The 27,648-nt window shown below is 42.5% G+C and overlaps 15 non-coding genes across 15 annotated transcripts; all 15 read left to right on the top strand.

Moving 5' to 3' along the window:
- Window positions 1–742: 742 nt before the first annotated feature.
- trnan-guu lies at window positions 743–816 on the top strand. The gene has a single exon. It is a non-coding gene; the product is annotated as a tRNA-Asn (tRNA).
- Window positions 817–7,872: 7,056 nt separating this feature from the next.
- trnan-guu lies at window positions 7,873–7,946 on the top strand. Its single transcript has one exon. It is a non-coding gene; the product is annotated as a tRNA-Asn (tRNA).
- Window positions 7,947–9,037: 1,091 nt separating this feature from the next.
- trnan-guu lies at window positions 9,038–9,111 on the top strand. Its single transcript has one exon. It is a non-coding gene; the product is annotated as a tRNA-Asn (tRNA).
- A 1,076-nt stretch (window positions 9,112–10,187) lies between these two features.
- On the top strand, window positions 10,188–10,261 carry trnan-guu. Its single transcript has one exon. It is a non-coding gene; the product is annotated as a tRNA-Asn (tRNA).
- Window positions 10,262–11,329: 1,068 nt separating this feature from the next.
- Window positions 11,330–11,403, top strand: trnan-guu. The gene has a single exon. It is a non-coding gene; the product is annotated as a tRNA-Asn (tRNA).
- A 1,069-nt stretch (window positions 11,404–12,472) lies between these two features.
- Window positions 12,473–12,546, top strand: trnan-guu. Its single transcript has one exon. It is a non-coding gene; the product is annotated as a tRNA-Asn (tRNA).
- Window positions 12,547–13,617: 1,071 nt separating this feature from the next.
- On the top strand, window positions 13,618–13,691 carry trnan-guu. The gene has a single exon. It is a non-coding gene; the product is annotated as a tRNA-Asn (tRNA).
- Window positions 13,692–14,760: 1,069 nt separating this feature from the next.
- trnan-guu lies at window positions 14,761–14,834 on the top strand. The gene has a single exon. It is a non-coding gene; the product is annotated as a tRNA-Asn (tRNA).
- A 1,071-nt stretch (window positions 14,835–15,905) lies between these two features.
- trnan-guu lies at window positions 15,906–15,979 on the top strand. The gene has a single exon. It is a non-coding gene; the product is annotated as a tRNA-Asn (tRNA).
- A 1,069-nt stretch (window positions 15,980–17,048) lies between these two features.
- Window positions 17,049–17,122, top strand: trnan-guu. Its single transcript has one exon. It is a non-coding gene; the product is annotated as a tRNA-Asn (tRNA).
- A 1,069-nt stretch (window positions 17,123–18,191) lies between these two features.
- Window positions 18,192–18,265, top strand: trnan-guu. Its single transcript has one exon. It is a non-coding gene; the product is annotated as a tRNA-Asn (tRNA).
- A 1,070-nt stretch (window positions 18,266–19,335) lies between these two features.
- On the top strand, window positions 19,336–19,409 carry trnan-guu. The gene has a single exon. It is a non-coding gene; the product is annotated as a tRNA-Asn (tRNA).
- Window positions 19,410–20,480: 1,071 nt separating this feature from the next.
- On the top strand, window positions 20,481–20,554 carry trnan-guu. Its single transcript has one exon. It is a non-coding gene; the product is annotated as a tRNA-Asn (tRNA).
- A 1,088-nt stretch (window positions 20,555–21,642) lies between these two features.
- trnan-guu lies at window positions 21,643–21,716 on the top strand. The gene has a single exon. It is a non-coding gene; the product is annotated as a tRNA-Asn (tRNA).
- Window positions 21,717–22,792: 1,076 nt separating this feature from the next.
- On the top strand, window positions 22,793–22,866 carry trnan-guu. Its single transcript has one exon. It is a non-coding gene; the product is annotated as a tRNA-Asn (tRNA).
- The last annotated feature ends 4,782 nt before the right edge of the window (window positions 22,867–27,648 follow it).

The raw sequence follows: 27,648 nt of genomic DNA, 5'->3' as shown, positions 1-27,648 counted from the left end.
ATGCTGTCTTTCTGTTTCTAGTGATGTGGAAGACCTTCCTGGCCTTACAGTAAGCTTGCTTTTGACCTGCTGTGTTTCCTGTTGTCACATGTGATTGGTGTGTTGTTGAACATGAAAGATGACAGGTTATCATACCTACTGGTAAAATGGTTGTCAATGGTCTCTGATCTTCTGTTACTCAATAGCTTGATCATTCTGTGTTCTCCAAGGAACATATAATTTATTCTTATTAATCTGGCTGGTATGACAACGTAAATGATGTCAATCTGGCATGAAAAACCTTAGCATTTATATTTATCTTGCGAGAAGGACAATGTTGGTCCAGTGTGTTTGTGTGTATATGTACGCCAATACGCCATGAAAGTGACTAGCCACTTCATCATTCTTCCGGAGTCAGTCCCCTAATTATTTTGAATGGGCTTGGCGATTATATATTACATTTGTGAAAATGCAGTTGTTTAAAATATATATTTATCAGAATATATTTGTGATTGCGGCTGAATTTACTCCTGCCAGATGCCTTTTAATATAATGTTGCGCTGACGAACATTGCGCTACATTTTTGCCCTTTTAAGGCCATTCAAAAAGCTAACAAACATTAGAAAACTATAGGTCTACTTCCTTGAAAATGTTGCTGCACTTTTGATGCATGTTAACACAACCATTGGAACAAAGTGTTGTTGTTTCGTAAACTCCATGTTCAGTTGGATGAGAGCACAAATGGCCATCGATCAAGCGTCAGGTCTCTGTGACGCAATTGGTTAGCGCGTTAGACTGTTAATCTAAAGGTTGGTGGTTCGAGCCCACCCAGGGACGACAGTTGTCAGTTTGTTGTGCTCCATGATGTGGATGTGACATCCTGTAATGAGATTCCTGTTATTTTGCCCCGGTCAATGCCCACAAGCCTCTCTAGTGCAATCAGTTAGCGTGTTTGACTGTCAATCTAAAGGTTGGTGCATCATCACCACCCAGGGATGACATTTTTCAGATTGTGGAGATGTGAACTGACCCTTCCTGACTTGGCTTGAGCTTCCATGAGACTTTGGCCTGCTGAGGGTCAGTATAACCACAAGTCTCTGTGGTGCAATTGGTTGGCGCGTTAGACTGTTAATTTAAAAGTTGGTGATTTGAGCCCACCCAGGAATGCTGTCTTTCTGTTTCTAGTGATGTGGAAGACCTTCCTGGCCTTACAGTAAGCTTGCTTTTGACCTGCTGTGTTTCCTGTTGTCACATGTGATTGGTGTGTTGTTGAACATGAAAGATGACAAGTTATCATACCTACTGGTAAAATGGTTGTCAATGGTCTCTGATCTTCTGTTACTCAATAGCTTAATCATTCTGTGTTCTCCAAGGAACATATAATTTATTCTTATTAATCTGGCTGGTATGACAACGTAAATGATGTCAATCTGGCATGAAAAACCTTAGCATTTATATTTATCTTGCGAGAAGGACAATGTTGGTCCAGTGTGTTTGTGTGTATATGTACGCCAATACGCCATGAAAGTGACTAGCCACTTCATCATTCTTCCGGAGTCAGTCCCCTAATTATTTTGAATGGGCTTGGCGATTATATATTACATTTGTGAAAATGCAGTTGTTTAAAATATATATTTATCAGAATATATTTGTGATTGCGGCTGAATTTACTCCTGCCAGATGCCTTTTAATATAATTTTATTTTATTTTTATTTCACCTTTATTTAACCAGGTAGGCTAGTTGAGAACAAGTTCTCATTTACAACTGCGACCTGGCCAAGATAAGGCATAGCAGTGTGAACAGACAACACAGAGTTACACATGGAGTAAACAATTAACAAGTCAATAACACAGTAGAAAAAAGGGGAGTCTATATATACATTGTATGCAAAAAGGCATGAGAAGGTAGGCAAATAATTACAATTATGCAGATTAACACTGGAGTGATAAATGATCAGAAGGTTATGTACAGGTAGAGATATTGGTGTGCAAAAGAGCAGAAAAAATAAATAAATAAAAACAGTATGGGGATGAGGTAGGTGAAAATGGGTGGGCTATTTACCAATAGACTATGTACAGCTGCAGCGATCGGTTAGCTGCTCAGATAGCAGATGTTTGAAGTTGGTGAGGGAGATAAAAGTCTCCAACTTCAGCGATTTTTGCAATTCGTTCCAGTCACAGGCAGCAGAGAACTGGAACGAAAGGCGGCCAAATGAGGTGTTGGCTTTAGGGATGATCAGTGAGATACACCTGCTGCAGCGCGTGCTACGGATGGGTGTTGCCATCGTAACCAGTGAACTGAGATAAGGCGGAGCTTTACCCAGCATGGACTTGTAGATGACCTGGAGCCAGTGGGTCTGGCAACGAATATGTAGCGAGGGCCAGCCGACTAGAGCATACAAGTCGCAGTGGTGGGTGGTATAAGGTGCTTTAGTGACAAAACGGATGGCACTGTGATAAACTGCATCCAGTTTGCTGAGTAGAGTGTTGGAAGCAATTTTGTAGATGACATCGCCGAAGTCGAGGATCGGTAGGAGAGTCAGTTTTACTAGGGTAAGTTTGGCGGCGTGAGTGAAGGAGGCTTTGTTGCGGAATAGAAAGCCGACTCTTGATTTGATTTTCGATTGGAGATGTTTGATATGGGTCTGGAAGGAGAGTTTAGAGTCTAGCCAGACACCTAGGTACTTATAGGTGTCCACATATTCAAGGTCGGAACCATCCAGGGTGGTGATGCTGATCAGGCGTGCGGGTGCAGGCAGCGAACGGTTGAACAGCATGCATTTGGTTTTACTAGCGTTTAAGAGCAGTTGGAGGCCACGGAAGGAGTGCTGTATGGCATTGAAGCTCGTTTGGAGGTTAGATAGCACAGTGTCCAAGGACGGGCCGGAAGTATATAGAATGGTGTCGTCTGCGTAGAGGTGGATCAGGGAATCGCCCGCAGCATGAGAAACATCATTGATATATACAGAGAAAAGAGTCGGCCCGAGAATTGAACCCTGTGGCACCCCCATAGAGACTGCCAGAGGACCGGACAGCATGCCCTCCGATTTGACACACTGAACTCTGTCTGCAAAGTAATTGGTGAACCAGGCAAGGCAGTCATCCGAAAAACCGAGGCTACTGAGTCTGCCGATAAGAATACGGTGATTGACAGAGTCGAAAGCCTTGGCAAGGTCTATGAAGACGGCTGCACAGTACTGTCTTTTATCGATGGCGGTTATGATATCGTTTAGTACCTTGAGCGTGGCTGAGGTACACCCGTGACCGGCTCGGAAACCAGATTGCACAGCGGAGAAGGTACGGTGGGATTCAAGATGGTCAGTGACCTGTTTGTTGACTTGGCTTTCGAAGACCTTAGATAGGCAGGGCAGGATGGATATAGGTCTGTAACAGTTTGGGTCCAGGGTGTCGCCCCCTTTGAAGAGGGGGATGACTGCGGCAGCTTTCCAATCCTTGGGGATCTCAGACGATATGAAAGAGAGGTTGAACAGGCTGGTAATAGGGGTTGCGACAATGGCGGCGGATAGTTTCAGGAATAGAGGGTCCAGATTGTCAAGCCCAGCTGATTTGTACGGGTCCAGGTTTTGCAGCTCTTTCAGAACATCTGCTATCTGGATTTGGGTAAAGGAGAACCTGGAGAGGCTTGGGCGAGTAGCTGCGGGGGGGGGGGGGGGGGGGGGAGCTGTTGGCCGAGGTTGGAGTAGCCAGGCGGAAGGCATGGCCAGCCGTTGAGAAATGCTTGTTGAAGTTTTCGATAATCATGGATTTATCGGTGGTGACCGTGTTACCTAGCCTCAGTGCAGTGGGCAGCTGGGAGGAGGTGCTCTTGTTCTCCATGGACTTCATAGTGTCCCAGAACTTTTTGGAGTTGGAGCTACAGGATGCAAACTTCTGCCTGAAGAAGTTGGCTTTAGCTTTCCTGACTGACTGTGTGTATTGGTTCCTGACTTCCCTGAACAGTTGCATATCGCGGGGACTATTCGATGTTAGTGCAGTCCGCCACAGGATGTTTTTGTGCTGGTCGAGGGCAGTCAGGTCTGGAGTGAACCAGGGGCTATATCTGTTCTTAGTTCTGCATTTTTTGAACGGAGCATGCTTATCTAAAATGGTGAGGAAGTTACTTTTAAAGAAAGACCAGGCATCCTCAACTGACGGGATGAGGTCAATGTCCTTCCAGGATACCCGGGCCAGGTCGATTAGAAAGGCCTGCTCACAGAAGTGTTTTAGGGAGCGTTTGACAGTGATGAGGGGTGGTCGTTTGACTGCGGCTCCGTAGCGGATACAGGCAATGAGGCAGTGATCGCTGAGATCCTGGTTGAAGACAGCGGAGGTGTATTTGGAGGGCCAGTTGGTCAGGATGACGTCAATGAGGGTGCCCTTGTTTACAGAGTTAGGGTTGTACCTGGTGGGTTCCTTGATGATTTGAGTGAGATTGAGGGCATCTAGCTTAGATTGTAGGACTGCCGGGGTGTTAAGCATATCCCAGTTTAGGTCACCTAACAGAACAAACTCTGAAGCTAGATGGGGGGAGATCAATTCACAAATGGTGTCCAGGGCACAGCTGGGAGCTGAGGGGGGTCGGTAGCAGGCGGCAACAGTGAGAGACTTATTTCTGGAGAGAGTAATTTTCAAAATTAGTAGTTCGAACTGTTTGGGTATGGACCTGGAAAGTATGACATTACTTTGCAGGCTATCTCTGCAGTAGACTGCAACTCCTCCCCCTTTGGCAGTTCTATCTTGACGGAAGATGTTATAGTTGGGTATGGAAATCTCAGAATTTTTGGTGGCCTTCCTGAGCCAGGATTCAGACACGGCAAGGACATCAGGGTTAGCAGAGTGTGCTAGAGCAGTGAGTAAGACAAACTTAGGGAGGAGGCTTCTGATGTTGACATGCATGAAACCAAGGCTTTTTCGATCACAGAAGTCAACAAATGAGGGTGCCTGGGGACATGCAGGGCCTGGGTTTACCTCCACATCACCCGCGGAACAGAGAAGGAGTAGTATGAGGGTGCGGCTGAAGGCTATCAAAACTGGTCGCCTAGGGCGTTGGGGACAGAGAATAAGAGGAGCAGGTTTCTGGGCATGGTAGAATATATTCAGGGCATAATGCGCAAACAGGGGTATGGTGGGGTGCGGGCACAGCGGAGGTAAGCCCAGGCACTGGGTGATGATGAGAGAGGTTGTATCTCTGGACATGCTGGTAGTAATGGGTGAGGTCACCGCATGTGTGGGGGGTGGGACAAAGGAGGTATCAGGGGTATAAAGAGTGGAACTAGGGGCTCCATTGTAAACTAAAACAATGATAACTAACCTGCACAACAGTATACAAGGCATATTGACATTTGAGAGAGACATACAGCGAGGCATACAGTAATCACAGGTGTTGAATTGGGAGAGCTAGCTAAAACAGTAGGTGAGACAACAACAGCTAATCAGCTAGCACAACAACAGCAGGTAGAATGGCGATTGATTAGGCAGAGAGGGTCGGATTAACTACACACAGAGCCTAAGTGCGGCTGGGGCCGACAGATAAAACATAAACAAGCAGAATGGATTACCGTGATTAATGGACAGTCCAGCATGCATCAGCTATGTAGCCAAGTGATCAGTGTCCAAGGGGCAGCGGTGGATGGGGCAGGGCAGCGGTGGATGGGGCAGGGAAGCTGGACTGGCGAGTGTTATCCAGGTTAGAAAACTAACAATGACTAAATAGCTTGTAGCCAGTTAGCTGGTTAGCTTCTGGAGGTTCTTGAGTGTGTTCTAAAAATGTAAAGATAATAGCGGTTCCGTATCACATTGGGTGAGGCAGGTTACCGGAAGGTATAAACAAATTAAAAATCGAAAAGGGATAGAAAGTAAATATGGGTTCAGTGAGTGTTTGGGACGCGGCGATTCAGACGGTTAGCAGGCCTGTGCTAACAAGCTAACAGTTAGTAGACGGTGCTAAACACGGTAGCAGTTAGCGGACCGGGCTAAACAAGCTAGCAGTTAGCAGGCCGAATTTGCAAGCAAGGAGATAGCAAGGGCTAGAGAGTTAGCCTTTGGGGACGTCGCGATGGGGGGAGTCAGTTTATTCCTCTTCATGCGGTGACATCGATGGACCGGTCGTGGGTCTGTATATTGTAGCCCAGGAGCTCAAAATGTTCCGTTTGCGATGGGAATCCGGGGATGAAAAATAAAAATAATAAATAGGTCCGTTATGCTCTGGTTAGAGTCGCGTTGTTCGAACTGGCGAGAGCTTTCCGAGCTAAAGGTTAGCTGATGACCGGTTAGCTGAAGACCGCTAGCAATGTTTTGCTGAAGCTGGTAGTTAGTTGGCTAGCTTCAGTTGAGGGGTTCCAGATCCGAAGTAAATATAAATACTTTAGGAAAAATAGCTACGTTGGGTGAGGCGGGTTGCAGGAGAGTATTTAGAAGAAGTTGAGGTTCAGCAAAAAGTTTTAAAGATATGTGAAGAAAAAAAAACGAAAACAAACGATATATACAAGGGACACGACACGACAATACGTCCTACTGCTACGCCATCTTGGATCATTGATCGTTGCGCTGACGAACATTGCGCTACATTTTTGCCCTTTTAAGGCCATTCAAAAAGCTAACAAACATTAGAAAACTATAGGTCTACTTCCTTGAAAATGTTGCTGCACTTTTGATGCATGTTAACACAACCATTGGAACAAAGTGTTGTTGTTTCGTAAACTCCATGTTCAGTTGGATGAGAGCACAAATGGCCATCGATCAAGCGTCAGTGGCGCAATTGGTTAGCACGTTAGATTGTTAATCTAAAGGTTGGTGGTTCGAGCCCACCCAGGGACGACAGTTGTCAGTTTGTTGTGCTCCATGATGTGGATGTGACATCCTGGACCTGTAATGAGATTCCTGTTATTTTGCCCCGGTCAATGCCAACACAAGCCTCTCTAGTGCAATCAGTTAGCGTGTTTGACTGTCAATCTAAAGGTTGGTGCATCATCACCACCCAGGGATGACATATTTCAGATTGTGGAGATGTGAACTGACCCTTCCTGACTTGGCTTGAGCTTCCATGAGACTTTGGCCTGCTGAGGGTCAGTATAACCACAAGTCTCTGTGGTGCAATTGGTTGGCGCGTTAGACTGTTAATTTAAAAGTTGGTGATTTGAGCCCACCCAGGAATGCTGTCTTTCTGTTTCTAGTGATGTGGAAGACCTTCCTGGCCTTACAGTAAGCTTGCTTTTGACCTGCTGTGTTTCCTGTTGTCACATGTGATTGGTGTGTTGTTGAACATGAAAGATGACAGGTTATCATACCTACTGGTAAAATGGTTGTCAATGGTCTCTGATCTTCTGTTACTCAATAGCTTGATCATTCTGTGTTCTCCAAGGAACATATAATTTATTCTTATTAATCTGGCTGGTATGACAACGTAAATGATGTCAATCTGGCATGAAAAACCTTAGCATTTATATTTATCTTGCGAGAAGGACAATGTTGGTCCAGTGTGTTTGTGTGTATATGTACGCCAATACGCCATGAAAGTGACTAGCCACTTCATCATTCTTCCGGAGTCAGTCCCCTAATTATTTTGAATGGGCTTGGCGATTATATATTACATTTGTGAAAATGCAGTTGTTTAAAATATATATTTATCAGAATATATTTGTGATTGCGGCTGAATTTACTCCTGCCAGATGCCTTTTAATATAATGTTGCGCTGACGAACATTGCGCTACATTTTTGCCCTTTTAAGGCCATTCAAAAAGCTAACAAACATTAGAAAACTATAGGTCTACTTCCTTGAAAATGTTGCTGCACTTTTGATGCATGTTAACACAACCATTGGAACAATGTGTTGTTGTTTCGTAAACTCCATGTTCAGTTGGATGAGAGCACAAATGGCCATCGATCAAGCGTCAGGTCTCTGTGACGCAATTGGTTAGCGCGTTAGACTGTTAATCTAAAGGTTGGTGGTTCGAGCCCACCCAGGGACGACAGTTGTCAGTTTGTTGTGCTCCATGATGTGGATGTGACATCCTGTAATGAGATTCCTGTTATTTTGCCCCGGTCAATGCCCACAAGCCTCTCTAGTGCAATCAGTTAGCGTGTTTGACTGTCAATCTAAAGGTTGGTGCATCATCACCACCCAGGGATGACATTTTTTCAGATTGTGGAGATGTGAACTGACCCTTCCTGACTTGGCTTGAGCTTCCATGAGACTTTGGCCTGCTGAGGGTCAGTATAACCACAAGTCTCTGTGGTGCAATTGGTTGGCGCGTTAGACTGTTAATTTAAAAGTTGGCGATTTGAGCCCACCCAGGAATGCTGTCTTTCTGTTTCTAGTGATGTGGAAGACCTTCCTGGCCTTACAGTAAGCTTGCTTTTGACCTGCTGTGTTTCCTGTTGTCACATGTGATTGGTGTGTTGTTGAACATGAAAGATGACAAGTTATCATACCTACTGGTAAAATGGTTGTCAATGGTCTCTGATCTTCTGTTACTCAATAGCTTGATCATTCTGTGTTCTCCAAGGAACATATAATTTATTCTTATTAATCTGGCTGGTATGACAACGTAAATGATGTCAATCTGGCATGAAAAACCTTAGCATTTATATTTATCTTGCGAGAAGGACAATGTTGGTCCAGTGTGTTTGTGTGTATATATATGTACGCCAATATGCCATGAAAGTGACTAGCCACTTCATCATTCTTCCGGAGTCAGTCCCCTAATTATTTTGAATGGGCTTGGCGATTATATATTACATTTGTGAAAATGCAGTTGTTTAAAATATATATTTATCAGAATATATTTGTGATTGCGGCTGAATTTACTCCTGCCAGATGCCTTTTAATATAATGTTGCGCTGACGAACATTGCGCTACATTTTTGCCCTTTTAAGGCCATTCAAAAAGCTAACAAACATTAGAAAACTATAGGTCTACTTCCTTGAAAATGTTGCTGCACTTTTGATGCACGTTAACACAACCATTGGAACAAAGTGTTGTTGTTTCGTAAACTCCATGTTCAGTTGGATGAGAGTACAAATAGCCAGCGATCTAGCGTCAGGGTCATATACACCACAAGTCTCTGTGGCGCAATTGGTTAGCGCGTTAGACTGTTAATCTAAAGGTTGGTGGTTCGAGCCCACCCAGGGACGACAGTTGTCAGTTTGTTGTGCTCCATGATGTGGATGTGACATCCTGGACCTGTAATGAGATTCCTGTTATTTTGCCCCGGTCAATGCCAACACAAGTGCAATCAGTTAGCGTGTTTGACTGTCAATCTGAAGATTGGTGCATCATCACCACCCAGGGATGACATTTTTCAGATTGTGGAGATGTGAACTGACCCTTCCTGACTTGGCTTGAGCTTCCATGAGACTTTGGCCTGCTGAGGGTCAGTATAACCACAAGTCTCTGTGGTGCAATCGGTTGGTGCGTTAGACTGTTAATTTAAAAGTTGGTGATTTGAGCCCACCCAGGAATGCTGTCTTTCTGTTTCTAGTGATGTGGAAGACCTTCCTGGCCTTACAGTAAGCTTGCTTTTGACCTGCTGTGTTTCCTGTTGTCACATGTGATTGGTGTGTTGTTGAACATGAAAGATGACAAGTTATCATACCTACTGGTAAAATGGTTGTCAATGGTCTCTGATCTTCTGTTACTCAATAGCTTGATCATTCTGTGTTCTCCAAGGAACATATAATTTATTCTTATTAATCTGGCTGGTATGACAACGTAAATCTGGCATGAAAAACCTTAGCATTTATATTTATCTTGCGAGAAGGACAATGTTGGTCCAGTGTGTTTGTGTGTATATGTACGCCAATACGCCATGAAAGTGACTAGCCACTTCATCATTCTTCCGGAGTCAGTCCCCTAATTATTTTGAATGGGCTTGGCGATTATATATTACATTTGTGAAAATGCAGTTGTTTAAAATATATATTTATCAGAATATAGTTGTGATTGCGGCTGAATTTACTCCTGCCAGATACCTTTTATTATAATGTTGCGCTGACGAACATTGCGCTACATTTTTGCCCTTTTAAGGCCATTCAAAAAGCTAACAAACATTAGAAAACTATAGGTCTACTTCCTTGAAAATGTTGCTGCACTTTTGATGCACGTTAACACAACCATTGGAACAAAGTGTTGTTGTTTCGTAAACTCCATGTTCAGTTGGATGAGAGTACAAATAGCCAGCGATCTAGCGTCAGGGTCATATACACCACAAGTCTCTGTGGCGCAATTGGTTAGCGCGTTAGACTGTTAATCTAAAGGTTGGTGGTTCGAGCCCACCCAGGGACGACAGTTGTCAGTTTGTTGTGCTCCATGATGTGGATGTGACATCCTGGACCTGTAATGAGATTCCTGTTATTTTGCCCCGGTCAATGCCAACACAAGTGCAATCAGTTAGCGTGTTTGACTGTCAATCTAAAGATTGGTGCATCATCACCACCCAGGGATGACATTTTTCAGATTGTGGAGATGTGAACTGACCCTTCCTGACTTGGCTTGAGCTTCCATGAGACTTTGGCCTGCTGAGGGTCAGTATAACCACAAGTCTCTGTGGTGCAATCGGTTGGTGCGTTAGACTGTTAATTTAAAAGTTGGTGATTTGAGCCCACCCAGGAATGCTGTCTTTCTGTTTCTAGTGATGTGGAAGACCTTCCTGGCCTTACAGTAAGCTTGCTTTTGACCTGCTGTGTTTCCTGTTGTCACATGTGATTGGTGTGTTGTTGAACATGAAAGATGACAAGTTATCATACCTACTGGTAAAATGGTTGTCAATGGTCTCTGATCTTCTGTTACTCAATAGCTTGATCATTCTGTGTTCTCCAAGGAACATATAATTTATTCTTATTAATCTGGCTGGTATGACAACGTAAATGATGTCAATCTGGCATGAAAAACCTTAGCATTTATATTTATCTTGCGAGAAGGACAATGTTGGTCCAGTGTGTTTGTGTGTATATGTACGCCAATACGCCATGAAAGTGACTAGCCACTTCATCATTCTTCCGGAGTCAGTCCCCTAATTATTTTGAATGGGCTTGGCGATTATATATTACATTTGTGAAAATGCAGTTGTTTAAAATATATATTTATCAGAATATATTTGTGATTGCGGCTGAATTTACTCCTGCCAGATGCCTTTTAATATAATGTTGCGCTGACGAACATTGCGCTACATTTTTGCCCTTTTAAGGCCATTCAAAAAGCTAACAAACATTAGAAAACTATAGGTCTACTTCCTTGAAAATGTTGCTGCACTTTTGATGCATGTTAACACAACCATTGGAACAAAGTGTTGTTGTTTCGTAAACTCCATGTTCAGTTGGATGAGAGCACAAATGGCCATCAATCAAGCGTCAGGTCTCTGTGACGCAATTGGTTAGCGCGTTAGACTGTTAATCTAAAGGTTGGTGGTTCGAGCCCACCCAGGGACGACAGTTGTCAGTTTGTTGTGCTCCATGATGTGGATGTGACATCCTGTAATGAGATTCCTGTTATTTTGCCCCGGTCAATGCCCACAAGCCTCTCTAGTGCAATCAGTTAGCGTGTTTGACTGTCAATCTAAAGGTTGGTGCATCATCACCACCCAGGGATGACATTTTTCAGATTGTGGAGATGTGAACTGACCCTTCCTGACTTGGCTTGAGCTTCCATGAGACTTTGGCCTGCTGAGGGTCAGTATAACCACAAGTCTCTGTGGTGCAATTGGTTGGCGCGTTAGACTGTTAATTTAAAAGTTGGTGATTTGAGCCCACCCAGGAATGCTGTCTTTCTGTTTCTAGTGATGTGGAAGACCTTCCTGGCCTTACAGTAAGCTTGCTTTTGACCTGCTGTGTTTCCTGTTGTCACATGTGATTGGTGTGTTGTTGAACATGAAAGATGACAAGTTATCATACCTACTGGTAAAATGGTTGTCAATGGTCTCTGATCTTCTGTTACTCAATAGCTTGATCATTCTGTGTTCTCCAAGGAACATATAATGTATTCTTATTAATCTGGCTGGTATGACAACGTAAATGATGTCAATCTGGCATGAAAAACCTTAGCATTTATATTTATCTTGCGAGAAGGACAATGTTGGTCCAGTGTGTTTGTGTGTATATGTACGCCAATACGCCATGAAAGTGACTAGCCACTTCATCATTCTTCCGGAGTCAGTCCCCTAATTATTTTGAATGGGCTTGGCGATTATATATTACATTTGTGAAAATGCAGTTGTTTAAAATATATATTTATCAGAATATATTTGTGATTGCGGCTGAATTTACTCCTGCCAGATGCCTTTTAATATAATGTTGTGCTGACGAACATTGCGCTACATTCTTGCCCTTTTAAGGCCATTCAAAAAGCTAACAAACATTAGAAAACTATAGGTCTACTTCCTTGAAAATGTTGCTGCACTTTTGATGCACGTTAACACAACCATTGGAACAAAGTGTTGTTGTTTCGTAAACTCCATGTTCAGTTGGATGAGAGCACAAATGGCCATCGATCAAGCGTCAGGTCTCTGTGACGCAATTGGTTAGCGCGTTAGACTGTTAATCTAAAGGTTGGTGGTTCAAGCCCACCCAGGGACAACAGTAGTCAGTTTGTTGTGCTCCATGATGTGGATGTGACATCCAGTAATGAGATTCCTGTTATTTTGCCCCGGTCAATGCCAACACAAGCCTCTCTAGTGCAATCAGTTAGCGTGTTTGACTGTCAATCTAAAGGTTGGTGCATCATCACCACCCAGGGATGACATTTTTCAGATTGTGGAGATGTGAACTGACCCTTCCTGACTTGGCTTGAGCTTCCATGAGACTTTGGCCTGCTGAGGGTCAGTATAACCACAAGTCTCTGTGGTGCAATCGGTTGGTGCGTTAGACTGTTAATTTAAAAGTTGGTGATTTGAGCCCACCCAGGAATGCTGTCTTTCTGTTTCTAGTGATGTGGAAGACCTTCCTGGCCTTACAGTAAGCTTGCTTTTGACCTGCTGTGTTTCCTGTTGTCACATGTGATTGGTGTGTTGTTGAACATGAAAGATGACAAGTTATCATACCTACTGGTAAAATGGTTGTCAATGGTCTCTGATCTTCTGTTACTCAATAGCTTGATCATTCTGTGTTCTCCAAGGAACATATAATTTATTCTTATTAATCTGGCTGGTATGACAACGTAAATGATGTCAATCTGGCATGAAAAACCTTAGCATTTATATTTATCTTGCGAGAAGGACAATGTTGGTCCAGTGTGTTTGTGTGTATATGTACGCCAATACGCCATGAAAGTGACTAGCCACTTCATCATTCTTCCGGAGTCAGTCCCCTAATTATTTTGAATGGGCTTGGCGATTATATATTACATTTGTGAAAATGCAGTTGTTTAAAATATATATTTATCAGAATATATTTGTGATTGCGGCTGAATTTACTCCTGCCAGATGCCTTTTAATATAATGTTGCGCTGACGAACATTGCGCTACATTTTTGCCCTTTTAAGGCCATTCAAAAAGCTAACAAACATTAGAAAACTATAGGTCTACTTCCTTGAAAATGTTGCTGCACTTTTGATGCATGTTAACACAACCATTGGAACAAAGTGTTGTTGTTTCGTAAACTCCATGTTCAGTTGGATGAGAGCACAAATGGCCATCAATCAAGCGTCAGGTCTCTGTGACGCAATTGGTTAGCGCGTTAGACTGTTAATCTAAAGGTTGGTGGTTCGAGCCCACCCAGGGACGACAGTTGTCAGTTTGTTGTGCTCCATGATGTGGATGTGACATCCTGTAATGAGATTCCTGTTATTTTGCCCCGGTCAATGCCCACAAGCCTCTCTAGTGCAATCAGTTAGCGTGTTTGACTGTCAATCTAAAGGTTGGTGCATCATCACCACCCAGGGATGACATTTTTCAGATTGTGGAGATGTGAACTGACCCTTCCTGACTTGGCTTGAGCTTCCATGAGACTTTGGCCTGCTGAGGGTCAGTATAACCACAAGTCTCTGTGGTGCAATTGGTTGGCGCGTTAGACTGTTAATTTAAAAGTTGGTGATTTGAGCCCACCCAGGAATGCTGTCTTTCTGTTTCTAGTGATGTGGAAGACCTTCCTGGCCTTACAGTAAGCTTGCTTTTGACCTGCTGTGTTTCCTGTTGTCACATGTGATTGGTGTGTTGTTGAACATGAAAGATGACAAGTTATCATACCTACTGGTAAAATGGTTGTCAATGGTCTCTGATCTTCTGTTACTCAATAGCTTGATCATTCTGTGTTCTCCAAGGAACATATAATGTATTCTTATTAATCTGGCTGGTATGACAACGTAAATGATGTCAATCTGGCATGAAAAACCTTAGCATTTATATTTATCTTGCGAGAAGGACAATGTTGGTCCAGTGTGTTTGTGTGTTTATGTACGCCAATACGCCATGAAAGTGACTAGCCACTTCATCATTCTTCCGGAGTCAGTCCCCTAATTATTTTGAATGGGCTTGGCGATTATATATTACATTTGTGAAAATGCAGTTGTTTAAAATATATATTTATCAGAATATATTTGTGATTGCGGCTGAATTTACTCCTGCCAGATGCCTTTTAATATAATGTTGTGCTGACGAACATTGCGCTACATTCTTGCCCTTTTAAGGCCATTCAAAAAGCTAACAAACATTAGAAAACTATAGGTCTACTTCCTTGAAAATGTTGCTGCACTTTTGATGCACGTTAACACAACCATTGGAACAAAGTGTTGTTGTTTCGTAAACTCCATGTTCAGTTGGATGAGAGCACAAATGGCCATCGATCAAGCGTCAGGTCTCTGTGACGCAATTGGTTAGCGCGTTAGACTGTTAATCTAAAGGTTGGTGGTTCAAGCCCACCCAGGGACAACAGTAGTCAGTTTGTTGTGCTCCATGATGTGGATGTGACATCCAGTAATGAGATTCCTGTTATTTTGCCCCGGTCAATGCCAACACAAGCCTCTCTAGTGCAATCAGTTAGCGTGTTTGACTGTCAATCTAAAGGTTGGTGCATCATCACCACCCAGGGATGACATTTTTCAGATTGTGGAGATGTGAACTGACCCTTCCTGACTTGGCTTGAGCTTCCATGAGACTTTGGCCTGCTGAGGGTCAGTATAACCACAAGTCTCTGTGGTGCAATCGGTTGGTGCGTTAGACTGTTAATTTAAAAGTTGGTGATTTGAGCCCACCCAGGAATGCTGTCTTTCTGTTTCTAGTGATGTGGAAGACCTTCCTGGCCTTACAGTAAGCTTGCTTTTGACCTGCTGTGTTTCCTGTTGTCACATGTGATTGGTGTGTTGTTGAACATGAAAGATGACAAGTTATCATACCTACTGGTAAAATGGTTGTCAATGGTCTCTGATCTTCTGTTACTCAATAGCTTGATCATTCTGTGTTCTCCAAGGAACATATAATTTATTCTTATTAATCTGGCTGGTATGACAACGTAAATGATGTCAATCTGGCATGAAAAACCTTAGCATTTATATTTATCTTGCGAGAAGGACAATGTTGGTCCAGTGTGTTTGTGTGTATATGTACGCCAATACGCCATGAAAGTGACTAGCCACTTCATCATTCTTCCGGAGTCAGTCCCCTAATTATTTTGAATGGGCTTGGCGATTATATATTACATTTGTGAAAATGCAGTTGTTTAAAATATATATTTATCAGAATATATTTGTGATTGCGGCTGAATTTACTCCTGCCAGATGCCTTTTAATATAATGTTGCGCTGACGAACATTGCGCTACATTTTTGCCCTTTTAAGGCCATTCAAAAAGCTAACAAACATTAGAAAACTATAGGTCTACTTCCTTGAAAATGTTGCTGCACTTTTGATGCATGTTAACACAACCATTGGAACAAAGTGTTGTTGTTTCGTAAACTCCATGTTCAGTTGGATGAGAGCACAAATGGCCATCAATCAAGCGTCAGGTCTCTGTGACGCAATTGGTTAGCGCGTTAGACTGTTAATCTAAAGGTTGGTGGTTCGAGCCCACCCAGGGACGACAGTTGTCAGTTTGTTGTGCTCCATGATGTGGATGTGACATCCTGTAATGAGATTCCTGTTATTTTGCCCCGGTCAATGCCCACAAGCCTCTCTAGTGCAATCAGTTAGCGTGTTTGACTGTCAATCTAAAGGTTGGTGCATCATCACCACCCAGGGATGACATTTTTCAGATTGTGGAGATGTGAACTGACCCTTCCTGACTTGGCTTGAGCTTCCATGAGACTTTGGCCTGCTGAGGGTCAGTATAACCACAAGTCTCTGTGGTGCAATTGGTTGGCGCGTTAGACTGTTAATTTAAAAGTTGGTGATTTGAGCCCACCCAGGAATGCTGTCTTTCTGTTTCTAGTGATGTGGAAGACCTTCCTGGCCTTACAGTAAGCTTGCTTTTGACCTGCTGTGTTTCCTGTTGTCACATGTGATTGGTGTGTTGTTGAACATGAAAGATGACAAGTTATCATACCTACTGGTAAAATGGTTGTCAATGGTCTCTGATCTTCTGTTACTCAATAGCTTGATCATTCTGTGTTCTCCAAGGAACATATAATGTATTCTTATTAATCTGGCTGGTATGACAACGTAAATGATGTCAATCTGGCATGAAAAACCTTAGCATTTATATTTATCTTGCGAGAAGGACAATGTTGGTCCAGTGTGTTTGTGTGTATATGTACGCCAATACGCCATGAAAGTGACTAGCCACTTCATCATTCTTCCGGAGTCAGTCCCCTAATTATTTTGAATGGGCTTGGCGATTATATATTACATTTGTGAAAATGCAGTTGTTTAAAATATATATTTATCAGAATATATTTGTGATTGCGGCTGAATTTACTCCTGCCAGATGCCTTTTAATATAATGTTGTGCTGACGAACATTGCGCTACATTCTTGCCCTTTTAAGGCCATTCAAAAAGCTAACAAACATTAGAAAACTATAGGTCTACTTCCTTGAAAATGTTGCTGCACTTTTGATGCACGTTAACACAACCATTGGAACAAAGTGTTGTTGTTTCGTAAACTCCATGTTCAGTTGGATGAGAGCACAAATGGCCATCAATCAAGCGTCAGGTCTCTGTGACGCAATTGGTTAGCGCGTTAGACTGTTAATCTAAAGGTTGGTGGTTCGAGCCCACCCAGGGATGACAGTTGTCAGTTTGTTGTGCTCCATGATGTGGATGTGACATCCTGTAATGAGATTCCTGTTATTTTGCCCCGGTCAATGCCCACAAGCCTCTCTAGTGCAATCAGTTAGCGTGTTTGACTGTCAATCTAAAGGTTGGTGCATCATCACCACCCAGGGATGACATTTTTCAGATTGTGGAGATGTGAACTGACCCTTCCTGACTTGGCTTGAGCTTCCATGAGACTTTGGCCTGCTGAGGGTCAGTATAACCACAAGTCTCTGTGGTGCAATTGGTTGGCGCGTTAGACTGTTAATTTAAAAGTTGGTGATTTGAGCCCACCCAGGAATGCTGTCTTTCTGTTTCTAGTGATGTGGAAGACCTTCCTGGCCTTACAGTAAGCTTGCTTTTGACCTGCTGTGTTTCCTGTTGTCACATGTGATTGGTGTGTTGTTGAACATGAAAGATGACAAGTTATCATACCTACTGGTAAAATGGTTGTCAATGGTCTCTGATCTTCTGTTACTCAATAGCTTGATCATTCTGTGTTCTCCAAGGAACATATAATGTATTCTTATTAATCTGGCTGGTATGACAACGTAAATGATGTCAATCTGGCATGAAAAACCTTAGCATTTATATTTATCTTGCGAGAAGGACAATGTTGGTCCCGTGTGTTTGTGTGTATATGTACGCCAATACGCCATGAAAGTGACTAGCCACTTCATCATTCTTCCGGAGTCAGTCCCCTAATTATTTTGAATGGGCTTGGCGATTATATATTACATTTGTGAAAATGCAGTTGTTTAAAATATATATTTATCAGAATATATTTGTGATTGCGGCTGAATTTACTCCTGCCAGATGCCTTTTAATATAATGTTGCGCTGACGAACATTGCGCTACATTCTTGCCCTTTTAAGGCCATTCAAAAAGCTAACAAACATTAGAAAACTATAGGTCTACTTCCTTGAAAATGTTGCTGCACTTTTGATGCACGTTAACACAACCATTGGAACAAAGTGTTGTTGTTTCGTAAACTCCATGTTCAGTTGGATGAGAGCACAAATGGCCATCGATCAAGCGTCAGGTCTCTGTGACGCAATTGGTTAGCGCGTTAGACTGTTAATCTAAAGGTTGGTGGTTCAAGCCCACCCAGGGACAACAGTAGTCAGTTTGTTGTGCTCCATGATGTGGATGTGACATCCAGTAATGAGATTCCTGTTATTTTGCCCCGGTCAATGCCAACACAAGCCTCTCTAGTGCAATCAGTTAGCGTGTTTGACTGTCAATCTAAAGGTTGGTGCATCATCACCACCCAGGGATGACATTTTTCAGATTGTGGAGATGTGAACTGACCCTTCCTGACTTGGCTTGAGCTTCCATGAGACTTTGGCCTGCTGAGGGTCAGTATAACCACAAGTCTCTGTGGTGCAATTGGTTGGCGCGTTAGACTGTTATTTAAAAGTTGGTGATTTGAGCCCACCCAGGAATGCTGTCTTTCTGTTTCTAGTGATGTGGAAGACCTTCCTGGCCTTACAGTAAGCTTGCTTTTGACCTGCGGTGTTTCCTGTTGTCACATGTGATTGGTGTGTTGTTGAACATGAAAGATGACAAGTTATCATACCTACTGGTAAAATGGTTGTCAATGGTCTCTGATCTTCTGTTACTCAATAGCTTGATCATTCTGTGTTCTCCAAGGAACATATAATGTATTCTTATTAATCTGGCTGGTATGACAACGTAAATGATGTCAATCTGGCATGAAAAACCTTAGCATTTATATTTATCTTGCGAGAAGGACAATGTTGGTCCCGTGTGTTTGTGTGTATATGTACGCCAATACGCCATGAAAGTGACTAGCCACTTCATCATTCTTCCGGAGTCAGTCCCCTAATTATTTTGAATGGGCTTGGCGATTATATATTACATTTGTGAAAATGCAGTTGTTTAAAATATATATTTATCAGAATATATTTGTGATTGCGGCTGAATTTACTCCTGCCAGATGCCTTTTAATATAATGTTGCGCTGACGAACATTGCGCTACATTCTTGCCCTTTTAAGGCCATTCAAAAAGCTAACAAACATTAGAAAACTATAGGTCTACTTCCTTGAAAATGTTGCTGCACTTTTGATGCACGTTAACACAACCATTGGAACAAAGTGTTGTTGTTTCGTAAACTCCATGTTCAGTTGGATGAGAGCACAAATGGCCATCGATCACGCGTCAGGTCTCTGTGACGCAATTGGTTAGCGCGTTAGACTGTTAATCTAAAGGTTGGTGGTTCAAGCCCACCCAGGGACAACAGTTGTCAGTTTGTTGTGCTCCATGATGTGGATGTGAAATCCAGTAATGAGATTCCTGTTATTTTGCCCCGGTCAATGCCAACACAAGCCTCTCTAGTGCAATCAGTTAGCGTGTTTGACTGTCAATCTAAAGGTTGGTGCATCATCACCACCCAGGGATGACATTTTTCAGATTGTGGAGATGTGAACTGACCCTTCCTGACTTGGCTTGAGCTTCCATGAGACTTTGGCCTGCTGAGGGTCAGTATAACCACAAGTCTCTGTGGTGCAATTGGTTGGCGCGTTAGACTGTTAATTTAAAAGTTGGTGATTTGAGCCCACCCAGGAATGCTGTCTTTCTGTTTCTAGTGATGTGGAAGACCTTCCTGGCCTTACAGTAAGCTTGCTTTTGACCTGCTGTGTTTCCTGTTGTCACATGTGATTGGTGTGTTGTTGAACATGAAAGATGACAAGTTATCATACCTACTGGTAAAATGGTTGTCAATGGTCTCTGATCTTCTGTTACTCAATAGCTTGATCATTCTGTGTTCTCCAAGGAACATATAATGTATTCTTATTAATCTGGCTGGTATGACAACGTAAATGATGTCAATCTGGCATGAAAAACCTTAGCATTTATATTTATCTTGCGAGAAGGACAATGTTGGTCCCGTGTGTTTGTGTGTATATGTACGCCAATACGCCATGAAAGTGACTAGCCACTTCATCATTCTTCCGGAGTCAGTCCCCTAATTATTTTGAATGGGCTTGGCGATTATATATTACATTTGTGAAAATGCAGTTGTTTAAAATATATATTTATCAGAATATATTTGTGATTGCGGCTGAATTTACTCCTGCCAGATGCCTTTTAATATAATGTTGCGCTGACGAACATTGCGCTACATTCTTGCCCTTTTAAGGCCATTCAAAAAGCTAACAAACATTAGAAAACTATAGGTCTACTTCCTTGAAAATGTTGCTGCACTTTTGATGCACGTTAACACAACCATTGGAACAAAGTGTTGTTGTTTCGTAAACTCCATGTTCAGTTGGATGAGAGCACAAATGGCCATCGATCACGCGTCAGGTCTCTGTGACGCAATTGGTTAGCGCGTTAGACTGTTAATCTAAAGGTTGGTGGTTCAAGCCCACCCAGGGACAACAGTTGTCAGTTTGTTGTGCTCCATGATGTGGATGTGAAATCCAGTAATGAGATTCCTGTTATTTTGCCCCGGTCAATGCCAACACAAGCCTCTCTAGTGCAATCAGTTAGCGTGTTTGACTGTCAATCTAAAGGTTGGTGCATCATCACCACCCAGGGATGACATTTTTCAGATTGTGGAGATGTGAACTGACCCTTCCTGACTTGGCTTGAGCTTCCATGAGACTTTGGCCTGCTGAGGGTCAGTATAACCACAAGTCTCTGTGGTGCAATTGGTTGGCGCGTTAGACTGTTAATTTAAAAGTTGGTGATTTGAGCCCACCCAGGAATGCTGTCTTTCTGTTTCTAGTGATGTGGAAGACCTTCCTGGCCTTACAGTAAGCTTGCTTTTGACCTGCTGTGTTTCCTGTTGTCACATGTGATTGGTGTGTTGTTGGACATTAAAGATGACAAGTTATCATACCTACTGGTAAAATGGTTGTCAATGGTCTCTGATCTTCTGTTACTCAATAGCTTGATCATTCTGTGTTCTCCAAGGAACATATCATTTATTCTTATTAATCTGGCTTGTATGACAACGTAAATGATGTCAATCTGGCATGAAAAACCTTAGCATTTATATTTATCTTGCGAGAAGGACAATGTTGGTCCAGTGTGTTTGTGTGTATATGTACGCCAATATGCCATGAAAGTGACTAGCCACTTCATCATTCTTCCGGAGTCAGTCCCCTAATTATTTTGAATGGGCTTGGCGATTATATATTACATTTGTGAAAATGCAGTTGTTTAAAATATATATTTATCAGAATATATTTGTGATTGCGGCTGAATTTACTCCTGCCAGATGCCTTTTAATAAAATGTTGCGCTGACGAACATTGCGCTACATTTTTGCCCTTTTAAGGCCATTCAAAAAGCTAACAAACATTAGAAAACTACAGGGCTACTTCCTTGAAAATGTTGCTGCACTTTTGATGCACGTTAACACAACCATTGGAACAAAGTGTTGTTGTTTCGTAAACTCCATGTTCAGTTGGATGAGAGTACAAATAGGCAGCGATCTAGCGTCAGGGTCATATACACCACAAGTCTCTGTGGCGCAATTGGTTAGCGCGTTAGACTGTTAATCTAAAGGTTGGTGGTTCGAGCCCACCCAGGGACGACAGTTGTCAGTTTGTTGTGCTCCATGATGTGGATGTGACATCCTGGACCTGTAATGAGATTCCTGTTATTTTGCCCCGGTCAATGCCAACACAAGTGCAATCAGTTAGCGTGTTTGACTGTCAATCTAAAGATTGGTGCATCATCACCACCCAGGGATGACATTTTTCAGATTGTGGAGATGTGAACTGACCCTTCCTGACTTGGCTTGAGCTTCCATGAGACTTTGGCCTGCTGAGGGTCAGTATAACCACAAGTCTCTGTGGTGCAATCGGTTGGTGCGTTAGACTGTTAATTTAAAAGTTGGTGATTTGAGCCCACCCAGGAATGCTGTCTTTCTGTTTCTAGTGATGTGGAAGACCTTCCTGGCCTTACAGTAAGCTTGCTTTTGACCTGCTGTGTTTTCTGTTGTCACATGTGATTGGTGTGTTGTTGAACATGAAAGATGACAAGTTATCATACCTACTGGTAAAATGGTTGTCAATGGTCTCTGATCTTCTGTTACTCAATAGCTTGATCATTCTGTGTTCTCCAAGGAACATATCATTTATTCTTATTAATCTGGCTGGTATGACAACGTAAATCTGGCATGAAAAACCTTAGCATTTATAATTATCTTGCGAGAAGGACAATGTTGGTCCAGTGTGTTTGTGTGTATATGTACGCCAATACGCCATGAAAGTGACTAGCCACTTCATCATTCTTCCGGAGTCAGTCCCCTAATTATTTTGAATGGGCTTGGCGATTATATATTACATTTGTGAAAATGCAGTTGTTTAAAATATATATTTATCAGAATATAGTTGTGATTGCGGCTGAATTTACTCCTGCCAGATGCCTTTTATTATAATGTTGCGCTGACGAACATTGCGCTACATTTTTGCCCTTTTAAGGCCATTCAAAAAGCTAACAAACATTAGAAAACTATAGGTCTACTTCCTTGAAAATGTTGCTGCACTTTTGATGCACGTTAACACAACCATTGGAACAAAGTGTTGTTGTTTCGTAAACTCCATGTTCAGTTGGATGAGAGTACAAATAGCCAGCGATCTAGCGTCAGGGTCATATACACCACAAGTCTCTGTGGCGCAATTGGTTAGCGTGTTAGACTGTTAATCTAAAGGTTGGTGGTTCGAGCCCACCCAGGGACGACAGTTGTCAGTTTGTTGTGCTCCATGATGTGGATGTGACATCCTGGACCTGTAATGAGATTCCTGTTATTTTGCCCCGGTCAATGCCAACACAAGCCTCTCTAGTGCAATCAGTTAGCGTGTTTGACTGTTAATCTAAAGATTGGTGCATCATCACCACCCAGGGATGACATTTTTCAGATTGTGGAGATGTGAACTGACCCTTCCTGACTTGGCTTGAGCTTCCATGAGACTTTGGCCTGCTGAGGGTCAGTATAACCACAAGTCTCTGTGGTGCAATTGGTTGGCGCGTTAGACTGTTAATTTAAAAGTTGGTGATTTGAGCCCACCCAGGAATGCTGTCTTTCTGTTTCTAGTGATGTGGAAGACCTTCCTGGCCTTACAGTAAGCTTGCTTTTGACCTGCTGTGTTTCCTGTTGTCACATGTGATTGGTGTGTTGTTGAACATGAAAGATGACAAGTTATCATACCTACTGGTAAAATGGCTGTCAATGGTCTCTGATCTTCTGTTACTCAATAGCTTGATCATTCTGTGTTCTCCAAGGAACATATAATTTATTCTTATTAATCTGGCTGGTATGACAACGTAAATGATGTCAATCTCGCATGAAAAACCTTAGCATTTATATTTATCTCGCGAGAAGGACAATGTTGGTCCAGTGTGTTTGTGTGTATATGTACGCCAATACGCCATGAAAGTGACTAGCCACTTCATCATTCTTCCAGAGTCAGTCCCCTAATTATTTTTGAATGGGCTTGGCGATTATATATTACATTTGTGAAAATGCAGTTGTTTAAAATATATATTTATCAGAATATATTTGTGATTGCGGCTGAATTTACTCCTGCCAGATGCCTTTTAATATAATGTTGCGCTGACGAACATTGCGCTACATTTTTACCCTTATAAGGCCATTCAAAAAGCTAACAAACATTAGAAAACTACAGGTCTACTTCCTTGAAAATGTTGCTGCACTTTTGATGCACGTTAACACAACCATTGGAACAAAGTGTTGTTGTTTCGTAAACTCCATGTTCAGTTGGATGAGAGCACAAATGGCCAGCGATCAAGCGTCAGGGTCAAGTACACCACAAGTCTCTGTGGCGCAATTGGTTAGCGCGTTAGACCGTTAATCTAAAGGTTGGTGGTTCGAACCCACCCATTGACGACAGTTCTCAGTTTGTTGTGCTCCATGATGTGGATGTGACATCCTGGACCTGTAATGAGATTCCTATTATTTTGCCCCGGTCAATGCCAACACAAGCCTCTCTAGTACAATCAGTTAGCGTGTTTGACTGTCAATCTAAAGGTTGGTGCATCATCACCACCCAGGGATGACATTTTTCAGATTGTGGAGATGTAAACTGACCCATCCTCACTTGGCTTGAGCTTCCATGAGTCTTTGGCCTGCTGAGGGTCAGTATAACCACAAGTCTCTGTGGTGCAATTGGTTGGCGCGTTAGACTGTTAATTTAAAAGTTGGTGATTTGAGCCCACCCAGGGATGCTGTCTTTCTGTTTCTAGTGATGTGGAAGACCTTCCTGGCCTTACAGTAAGCTTGCTTTTAACCTGCTGTGTTTCCTGTTGTCACATGTGATTGGTGTGTTGTTGAACATGAAAGATGACAAGTTATGATACCTACTGGTAAAATGGCTGTCAATGGTCTCTGATCTTCTGTTACTCAATAGCTTGATCATTCTGTGTTCTCCAAGGAACATATAATTTATTCTTATTAATCTGGCTGGTATGACAACGTAAATGATGTCAATCTGGCATGAAAAACCTTAGCATTTATATTTATCTTGCGAGAAGGACAATGTTGGTCCAGTGTGTTTGTGTGTATATGTACGCCAATACGCCATGAAAGTGACTAGCCACTTCATCATTCTTCCGGAGTCAGTCCCCTAATTATTTTGAATGGGCTTGGCGATTATATATTACATTTGTGAAAATGCAGTTGTTTAAAATATATATTTATCAGAATATATTTGTGATTGCGGCTGAATTTACTCCTGCCAGATGCCTTTTAATATAATGTTGCGCTGACGAGCATTGCGCTACATTTTTGCCCTTATAAGGCCATTCAAAAAGCTAACAAACATTAGAAAACTACAGGTCTACTTCCTTGAAAATGTTGCTGCACTTTTGATGCACGTTAACACAACCATTGGAACAAAGTGTTGTTTCGGAAACTCCATGTTCAGTTGGATGAGAGCACAAATGGCCAGCGATCAAGCGTCAGGGTCAACTACACCACAAGTCTCTGTGGCGCAATTGGTTAGCGTGTTAGACTGTTAATCTAAAGGTTGGTGGTTTGAGCCCACCCAGTGATGACAGTTCTCAGTTTGTTGTGCTCCATGATGTGGATGTGAGATCCTGGACCTGTAATGAGATTCCTATTATTTTGCCCTGGTGATGATCAATGCCAACACAAGCCTCTCTAGTGCAATCAGTTAGCGTGTTTGACTGTCAATCTAAAGGTTGGTGCATCATCACCACCCAGGGATGACATTTTTCAGATTGTGGAGATGCTGTGAACTGACCCTTCCTGACTTGGCTTGAGCTTCCATGAGACTTTGGCCTGCTGAGGGTCAGTATAACCACAAGTCTCTGTGGTGCAATTGGTTGGCGCGTTAGACTGTTAATTTAAAAGTTGGAGATTTGAGCCCACCCAGGGATGCTGTCTTTCTGTTTCTAGTGATGTGGAAGACCTTCCTGGCCTTACAGTAAGCTTGCTTTTAACCTGCTGTGTTTCCTGTTGTCACATGTGATTGGTGTGTTGTTGAACATGAAAGATGACAAGTTATGATACCTACTGGTAAAATGGCTGTCAATGGTCTCTGATCTTCTGTTACTCAATAGCTTGATCATTCTGTGTTCTCCAAGGAACATATAATTTATTCTTATTAATCTGGCTGGTGTTATATAAATATTCATACACATAGCTCATATAAACAAAGACATTCCGTCGTAAGAACACATACACCCAGCCATAAGACTGACCCCCTCTTCCTTATATAAACACACATCTCATCTCCCTCTAACTGGCCGGTCCCAAGAGCAAAGAACTTTTGCTGTGCACCAATGGGGCCCGCTCTGGCTAGAGCAAGGCCCGCCTCCAACCCTCCGACCAGTCAAGAAGACCGAAACGACAAGACTCCACCTACTTTATTCTATGTATAAAAATGTATGTAACCATTGTATAGGCCTCTTTTTCACCTGGCTCCTTGCCGAGTTATGTGAACTAGGTCCGTGCACGTAAAACTGCGGGACAAGATATCTCTGACTCATTAAAACTGTCTTTTGTTACAACTGAAATCCACTCTGTCCAGCGTCCGTGATTTGGTCTCAACTCTCCAGTATTTGAACACTAACACTGGTATGACAACGTAAATGATGTCAATCTGGCATGAAAAACCTTAGCATTTATATTTATCTCGCGAGAAGGACAATGTTGGTCCAGTGTGTTTGTGTGTATATGTTCGCCAATACGCCATGAAAGTGACTAGCCACTTCATCATTCTTCCGGAGTTAGTCCCCTAATTATTTTTGAATGGGCTTGGCGATTATATATTACATTTGTGAAAATGCAGTTGTTTAAAATATATATTTATCAGAATATATTTGTGATTGCAGCTGAATTTACTCCTGCCAGATGCCTTTTAATATAATGTTGCGCTGACGAACATTGCGCTACATTTTTGCCCTTATAAGTGTAGCTCCCTTCAGTAACCACGAGCACAACCTTCCTTGATTTTAACTGGCGGCTTTTTTCTGTAGTTTTAGTCAGAATTATCACCTTCCGTGAGAACTATAAAGTAAATGAAAAATACAGTTAAGCACACTCTTACAACCTTATCTTACGAGTGACTTATTAGCTTGGTATAACTCTGAAGTGCTTACATACATAACAGTTTAACCGGCGTTATAATGGGTTCAGATTAAACACATGAATAAAGGAAAAAATACCTCATTGGCTGCTTATTACAGAAGGGAGGAAATCAAACTTCACACTTATTATTCCTGCCGTGAATTCACACTTCATCCTAACATACACTCTTCAACCTTTATGAACTACACCCGATGACATGAAAACTTAGCTAACAGGATTGCCTTCCCTCCAAAAGTGTGTTGCTACGATAAGGATCCCTGTTACAACAGTATTAGCTACGTAGTTCCGCTTGTATTATCATTTCCCCCGCACAGCGGACACGTAAACAATTCAAACGAAAGACAACGCCATAACCTGTAAATCTAACTGTCAGTTACACTCCCACCAATCACCGGTGATTTCTGTGAAAGGGGTCTGCAGGTTTCTTGATCGGCTTCCAGGAGGGTGACTGTCTTATGGATGGGCCTCTCCAGATAGGAGGGTTTGGTGATGCGTTTACCTCTCTCATCTAGGGTTGAGTCGCTGATCAGTAACTTGAATCTTCTCACCCGGCCATCCTGTCCCGGGTACACTTCTGTAACCTTTGCCAATTTCCACTGGTTGCGTGGTGCAGTATCATCTTGCAAGATGACAATGTCATTAATCCTTGCGTTTCTTCTGTCTTTACTTCATTTCTGTCTGTGTTGGAGGTTTAGGAGGTACTCTTTCTTCCACCTTGTCCAGAATTCATTGGCTAAGAATTGTACTCTGCGCCATCTCTTGCGGAGATAAAGATCTTCCTTGATGAACTGTCCAGGTGGCGGTAAGATAACTGTGGACTTCATTGTTAAGATGTGATTTGGCGTGAGAGGTTCTGGACCTAATGGATCATTCAGATATTCCGTAGTTA

The sequence above is a fragment of the Oncorhynchus mykiss genome, chromosome 21, assembly GCF_013265735.2.
Source record: "Oncorhynchus mykiss isolate Arlee chromosome 21, USDA_OmykA_1.1, whole genome shotgun sequence".
In the NCBI taxonomy this organism is placed as follows: Eukaryota; Metazoa; Chordata; class Actinopteri; order Salmoniformes; family Salmonidae; genus Oncorhynchus; species Oncorhynchus mykiss.
The sequence above is the reverse complement of the archived record's forward strand: the minus strand, read 5'-3'. Positions and strand labels throughout refer to the sequence as shown.